The sequence below is a fragment of the Chenopodium quinoa genome, unplaced genomic scaffold, assembly GCF_001683475.1.
Source record: "Chenopodium quinoa cultivar QQ74 unplaced genomic scaffold, ASM168347v1, whole genome shotgun sequence".
Taxonomy (NCBI): Eukaryota; Viridiplantae; Streptophyta; class Magnoliopsida; order Caryophyllales; family Amaranthaceae; genus Chenopodium; species Chenopodium quinoa.
In genome coordinates this window covers 3,187,033-3,193,788 of record NW_018742390.1, presented here as the reverse complement: position 1 = coordinate 3,193,788, position 6,756 = coordinate 3,187,033, and the positions used below count along the sequence as shown (strand labels likewise).

At 36.1% G+C, this 6,756-nt stretch overlaps 1 long non-coding RNA gene across 3 annotated transcripts; it reads right to left on the bottom strand.

Moving 5' to 3' along the window:
• Window positions 1-405: 405 nt before the first annotated feature.
• On the bottom strand, window positions 406-2,148 carry LOC110700080. 3 transcript variants are annotated; one of them, XR_002507120.1, is made up of 4 exons: window positions 1,757-2,148; window positions 1,444-1,632; window positions 1,276-1,340; window positions 411-738 (listed from the first exon to the last, which is right to left on the bottom strand). It is a non-coding gene; the product is annotated as an uncharacterized LOC110700080 (long non-coding RNA). The 3 variants fall into 3 exon arrangements; XR_002507121.1 differs by having other exon boundaries at window positions 421-738; window positions 1,444-1,539; window positions 1,757-2,134; XR_002507119.1 differs by lacking the exon at window positions 1,757-2,148 and having other exon boundaries at window positions 406-738; window positions 1,444-1,750.
• Between the last annotated feature and the right edge of the window lie 4,608 nt (window positions 2,149-6,756).

The following is a 6,756-nucleotide window of genomic DNA, read 5'->3' as shown; positions in this document are numbered from 1 at the left end:
GAAAAATTACCACCCCGAAAAGTTGCCTTTTCACTACTACAAAAAAGGGCAGAGAGACCTGTTAAAATATGCATGACAGGCCACCTTTTAATGGGTCTCTATCTCAGGGGTATCTTTGATTAAGAGACCCCCTCTCATGAGGGGTCTGTTTATGCGGACAAAAAGACCCCCTGTCAGTAATAACAGGTCTTATCTAAGTGATGAGGTTGATAATTTAAGAGAGAAAGAGACCCGTTGTTTAAGATATGGGGTCTGTTTAGTTGTATGAAACAGACCTGTCAAGTTAGCTAATGGGTCTCTTTGTTCTTTTATTCTAAAAAAAATAAATAATTTTTTTATGGTTTGCCTCTAAATTATTTAGCCCTTCCAAATTCGGAAAGAAAATGTAAATTACAAAATGGAACAATAAAATAAATTAAAGAAATTGCAAATTAAAAATAAAACAATTAAGATAAATTTCCATAAACTTATATTATAATTGAATTTTCTAGTAAGATTTACAAATCTATAAGAACAATAATTTACACATATATAAGACATTAAGGAAATAATTTACAAGTATATGAGAACTTATAGAAATAATTTATAAGTTACCAAAACTAACATTTTCTTATCCATCATGTCAAAAAAAAAAAAAATTCCAATCCTTTGATACGACAAGTGAATGCAACATTTCCTTGGTAAATTCTTTCCATTCATAATCATCAGCTTAGCGAGTTTCATGAATTGCTCATCCTCCTGTACACCATTAGAGAATCAATTAAAAAAAAAAAAAGCTCAAAGGCATGTAATTCAAGTTAAAACCTAGACATCAACACCATAAACAGAACCTTGTCAATTGATTTAGCAACAAAGCATATCTTCCTCTACCTTCATATAGCTTAATGCAGTTGACTAATTAATTAATTTTGTCACATAATCTAGCAACAATCAGATTATTTCTTCTCCCATGGATTTTCATCAATAGCAAAATTAAGGGGATCGGATAATATAAAATCAATTTAAACATACGTTATACAAAATCAACTCTTGGGCACCTAAATCACTCCTATCATCCAACATAAACCTTGAACTATCCCAACGTATCTGGGCATGTTCAGCTTACTCATACAAATTACCAATTTTGAATTTCCCATCAACTAATCACAATCCACCCATCAAACCACCGCAACAGCACAATTCTAACACACAATAAAACCGAATTAAAATTTCACAAGTTACAAAATTAGGGCACACTATAAAAAAACACCACAAAACACAAAAAAAAAACCCAACCTTAACAACAGCAAAACTCAATCGCCGCTTCAGAGAAGGCTCGTCCTTTGAGTTAAACCTTTCACCTTAATAAATAATAGTAAAAATAAAAAAAATCCCTTACTTGATTCAACTAATACTTGCAGAAAACATAATCCAGAAAAAAAAAAACAAAATTGAAGAACATACTGGTCGAGTGAAAAGGACGTTGATTAGGCACATTATTCCTTTGAGCATTGCCTGAGAATCAACCAAAACGAAGTCCTCTTGGATCCCTAATACACTCTGTAATAAACCAAAAGTACACCAACCTCTGTAAAAACCCAACCCACATCAACCTCTGTAACAAACCAAAACTACGCCAACCTCTGTAAAACCCTAGCCACCAACGAAAAAAACCAAAAATTACCCAGTCTAACCAATAACCACCTCCATTAAAATAGCTTTTCAACAACCAAAACACTTTTTGGAATATTCAAATTAAATTGATGAGAAAACATACCTTTTCATGACTAATTTTATTGAGGCGTTATTTGGGCAAATTTGACCATGAGACTCTAGATCTAGGGTTTTATGGTCAAATTTGACATTTAAAACCTCAAACTTGAGTTAAATAGAGGCAACGCCAGCGTAAGACAAGGATGCAGCGACGTCGTAAATAACGAGGAGGAAGCGGCGCGATTAATTGCGGTAGGAGAAAAAGAAGAACGAGAGATAAGATGAGAGGAGACCCAAGTGATCAAGGTGATAGAGAGATCGGCGCATAAGGGGTATTGAGGAAAGATATAAAGAAGCTTAAGAATAATATAATGAATAAGAAATGGGAAAAATTAAAAAAAATATCCTAAGGTTGTGGTGGGCCATCACGCATATAAGAGACATGTTGAGTTATACAACAGGTCTCCTATTTTCCTCCTTCAATCTCAAATAAAAAAGTGGTGGGCCCCTTGACTCTTAAGAGACCCGTTACCTCTCATATTAGGTCTCTTATATCACAGAGACCCGTTATATTAACCGACAGGTATGTTATTATAGGTCTCTTATCACATTTTTGTAGTAGTGTTTGTCCTTCCTAGTTGGTTCGGTCTCATGTTTGAGAATTATGAGTCACGATTCAAGATTAGATCCGCAATAGTCAAGGATCCAAGCCGCTCATGCAAGATATGTAGAAGGCTTGAAAATCATGAAACCTCGCAAGGTTGTGGCAAAAGCTCACTAAAAGCTTCAAATTCACCAAAAGGGAGCAATTGCAAATTTTCAAAAACAAATAGATTTTGGCTTCAAGGTACCTAAAGTTCTAATCGACTACCTTAGCATACTCTATCCTAGAATCAACCAAACATACTCTCAAATCGTGCACACCGTTACTATTTAAGAAGAAAAGCATTCAACTATGCAAGTCTAAAAGTATTATGTCCAAAGCAAGAACAAAACAAAGATACATTGCAAATTTGCCTTGATAGAAACAAAATTTTTTTTGGAGTTTTTTGAAAACATAAGAACATGGAAAAGAATATACAAATGTGCCTAGCATATGTGAATCAACATCCCATCAAACGTGATAGAATACCCTCCCCCAAGCTTGAATGAGACAATACAGTCAAACATAAATCATAGAAACCATGGGAGGGGAAAACAAGGAGATCAATCCAACAAACCAACATATGTCCAACAAGTCATCATCCACTTGAGAAAGAGCAAGTAAGGATATTACCGGATATTAGGTGGGTGTAAATACCTGCAAATGATCCAATTAAATCTTTCAAAGCTAATTTCCTACAGAATTGAACCTTGCCTTTCATATGCTAGCAATAATAGGATTTAAACTTCCTTGATACTAGATCCAAATCGAAGCACCAAAGTATATCAAGTCATGTACCTAGAAAAAGGCATACAAACATTTCCATGAGAGAAAATCTATTCTAAAAAGAAAAGAAAATGAAAGCAATAAAACACAGGTTACTTTCCGAGAAAGGCTTGCTTAAGGTCCAAGCTTGACCGCTCTAGAAAATAATAATTCAACGCATGCAAGAGCTTGTCAAATGCACTACTACACATTTCGTAAGAGATAAGGTAGGAAAATGACGGGAAAAGGACGTTCATCAAGACTGTTACAGGAAAGTGAGAAGGGAGATGCCAAAAGAAAGAAGAAGAGGGATCAAAAGGAAAAACAAGAAAATAAGAAGAAGAAGGGGGAATAAAAGAATGGAAAGAAAAAGAAAAAGACAAATCCTCCTCACTAAAATATTTTTGGGTGGCAACATCACCCTTTTCCTCAACAATAGACGAATGAGGGACATTATGATCATCATAGACAAGGGGGTCCTCAATAGGCTCTTTGAGATAGGAAGGGAGAAAAATAGGGCAAGAAGGGATGTGGTCAAACCGTTGAGAAAAAGGGGTATGAGAAATAGGCAAAGGGGTAGCTACTCCCTCATCACAAGGTCTCACATCTCCAATGAGAGCATGAAAATCAATCATAGAGTCCTCAAATGAAGATCTCTCACAATATACATCTCCCTCAAGCTCAATAACTCCAAGGGAATCACCCTCATCCTTCTTTGCACCACAACAAACCACCTTTCCTTCAACAATCTCAAAACCTAAGTCCTCAAAACCGTGCATGAGTGGAGGTAGAGTCATTGTAAACACATCTAAATCCCAATATGCTTTCTCGATGAACTCATCCAAGAATCTATAAATCTCCATATGACTTTCACAAAACAAATGGGACATTACCTCAAAAGAGTCTATGTATTCATAGATTGAAGGCTCACAAACATAAACTTGAGGCTCATCAAGATAAGAAAGAGCGTTAGGATTTTCAAATTTAACTATCTCTTTATTCTCAACTCCTTCACCATCACTCATATGCTCACCAATGGGATCCTCACACTCTCTTGGTTGCTTAAAATTATCATCATCACCCTCAACACACACATTGGATAGAGATTTTTCACGAACAAGCATTAAGGATGACAATTGGCTTTCTAGCTCTTTACCTCTCTTTCTTCCCTCCTCAAGATGCTCTACACTCTTTTTCATCACCTCCAATTGACTTATCAAAGAATTAAGAATCGACTTCTTTTTACGCCCAAGATCATCACTAAGCTTAATATGCCTAATTTGAGTTTCCAAAGTAGCAACAAGAGATTCAAAAGGTGTAGAAGATTGAGGCTCAACAAGAGAAGAATTACAACCAAGATTGGAAGAGTCAACATTGAAATGATGAGAATATACATCACATTGGGGTGTGGGGGCCCAATCAAACATATGAGATTTGTCAACTAGAGCATGCACTTCATTATCATGAACAAAAGAGGAAATAGAATTGGAAGCATTTGTTCTAGGTTCACTAATGGGATCATGTGATACATCATGGGAAATCATGCTAGCATTAGGAGAATTAACACATTGCACATCAAAATTAGAAGTACGATTACCTCTAATATTAACATCACTAGAAAACCAAACATAGAAATCCCAAGCATCACCAATTGACAACTCTCTAAATCTACCATTATGCATGCATTCATCTTCATTCCTAGTTTGTTCATTCAAACCAAAATAACAAATCTCACAAGCCTCCTAAAGACTACATCAATGGTAGTCAATAAATCCCACTAGTCTATATAAATATTCACAAAAAGGATCATTGTTATATTGAGGAAAAGATAGACATGCCATTTTTTTCTTCACAAAACAAACAAAAATCAAATAAAAGAAAAGCATATACAAAGACCTAGACTCAAGCAATAAAAAACACTCAAACATAGGCACCGTTCCCCGGCAACGACACCATTTTGACGAGAGGTGGAACTAGGTCGTTGAAACTAATCCTCCCTCGATCAAACTAAATTTATAAACACTTAACAAACCTATATACAAGTAAAGAGGCAAGTCAGGGGTCGAACCCAATGGTATGGTAATGTTCAAGCGCTCTCAATTATGCACCTAAGCTAGGTTGAAGTCTAAGGATAAAAGGTAAACACTATAACAAACTAACAAAATGAAGAATCAAACAAATAAACACTAGGAACGAGGATACAAGTATTCATGACAATTGTAGCAACTCGGAAATACATGCAAGTCAATGGGTGTGAAGACTAATGGCAAGCTCAATCAAAAGAGTCAACAAGCTATCTCCTAGAGGTCAAACTAGCGCCAACTACGAGAGACTGTAACTAGGAGCATCACTAATCAAGCTCAATCGACAATTGCAATCCCTAAATCAATGGTCCGTATCATTAGAAATTAAAATGCAATCTAGCATAATTCTCAAGGCCTAATCGAATTACACACATGCAAACTTTCATTAATCACTTTAATCTCAACAATTAATCAACACAATCCCCAAATTAAGAACAATCAATCAATCATAAAAGTTTCAGCCTATCCCTAGCAAAACAACTACTCAAACATCATCATCTAGTCACAAACAACTAAAGAAATCAAGAATCATCAAGTTTATAGAGAAAAATTACACTAATCAACAATCAAACATCAAAATCAAATCAAACAAATATGAAATCAAACAAAGCAATAAAGAGGTGAGAGAGTGAGAAATCCTCATTGATTGATAATGGAGATCTTCAATACAATTGTCATCTTGAATCTTTAACCTCTCAAATAACCATTGAAATTCCTCACTTTCTCTCTCTAAAATCTAATCCTAAAACTAACCCTAAAACTAGAGAGAGAAGCCCTCAATTAAGCTAAGAAAATGAATTCTAATTCTAATCTAATTCTAATTCTCATTCTTCTCTCTCTAACCCAAAAATGGGTATATATAATTACGAGGATTAAATGAAAAATAAAAGATTAAAAGAAAAATAAAATAAAAGAAAAGAAAATAAAAATAAAAGTAAATAAGAAAAGAAAAGTAAAAAGAAATAAAAAGAAAAGAAAATTAAAAGAAATAATCCCCAAAATAACGAAGTAAGTGGACTTCGAATTTCGCTGCTCCCAAATTATAAACCATGCTTCGCACAGCCATCATCCAAATCATAAACCATCACAACCGTTCGATCATCGAAATCAACGACCCTAATTCATACCTAGCTGTGCACGACCGCGATGTAAGGTTGTGCGCCCGCGGTGAATGTGAGTGTGGCCGCGTTAAGTGAGGTTTGACTTGAGCTTGTTTGCGTGACTCTGAGTGCGGTGGTCGGAACAGGGGAGCTGCTTTGTGGCTGCGGTTTACGGAGGTATAAGGTGGCGATGGTGGCTGCTTCTTGGTGTAGGTGCTGAATTAAAGGTTGCGGCTGGTCGGTGTTTGTTGCGGCTGGAGCAGGGGAAAGCAGGGGAAGCTGCTATATACTGTTGCGGGAGAAGGGTGGTTGTGGCTGGTTGTGTGTGCTATGGCTGGTGTGAGTTGGTGGTGTCGGTCCTGTTAGGTTGTTGTGTTGCGGGAGTTGATTGGAGTTGTTGTTGTATGGTGGAACAGGGGAACAGGGGAAACAAGGGAGTTTAGGTGAATGGTGAGGTTGTTGGTAGGCACGA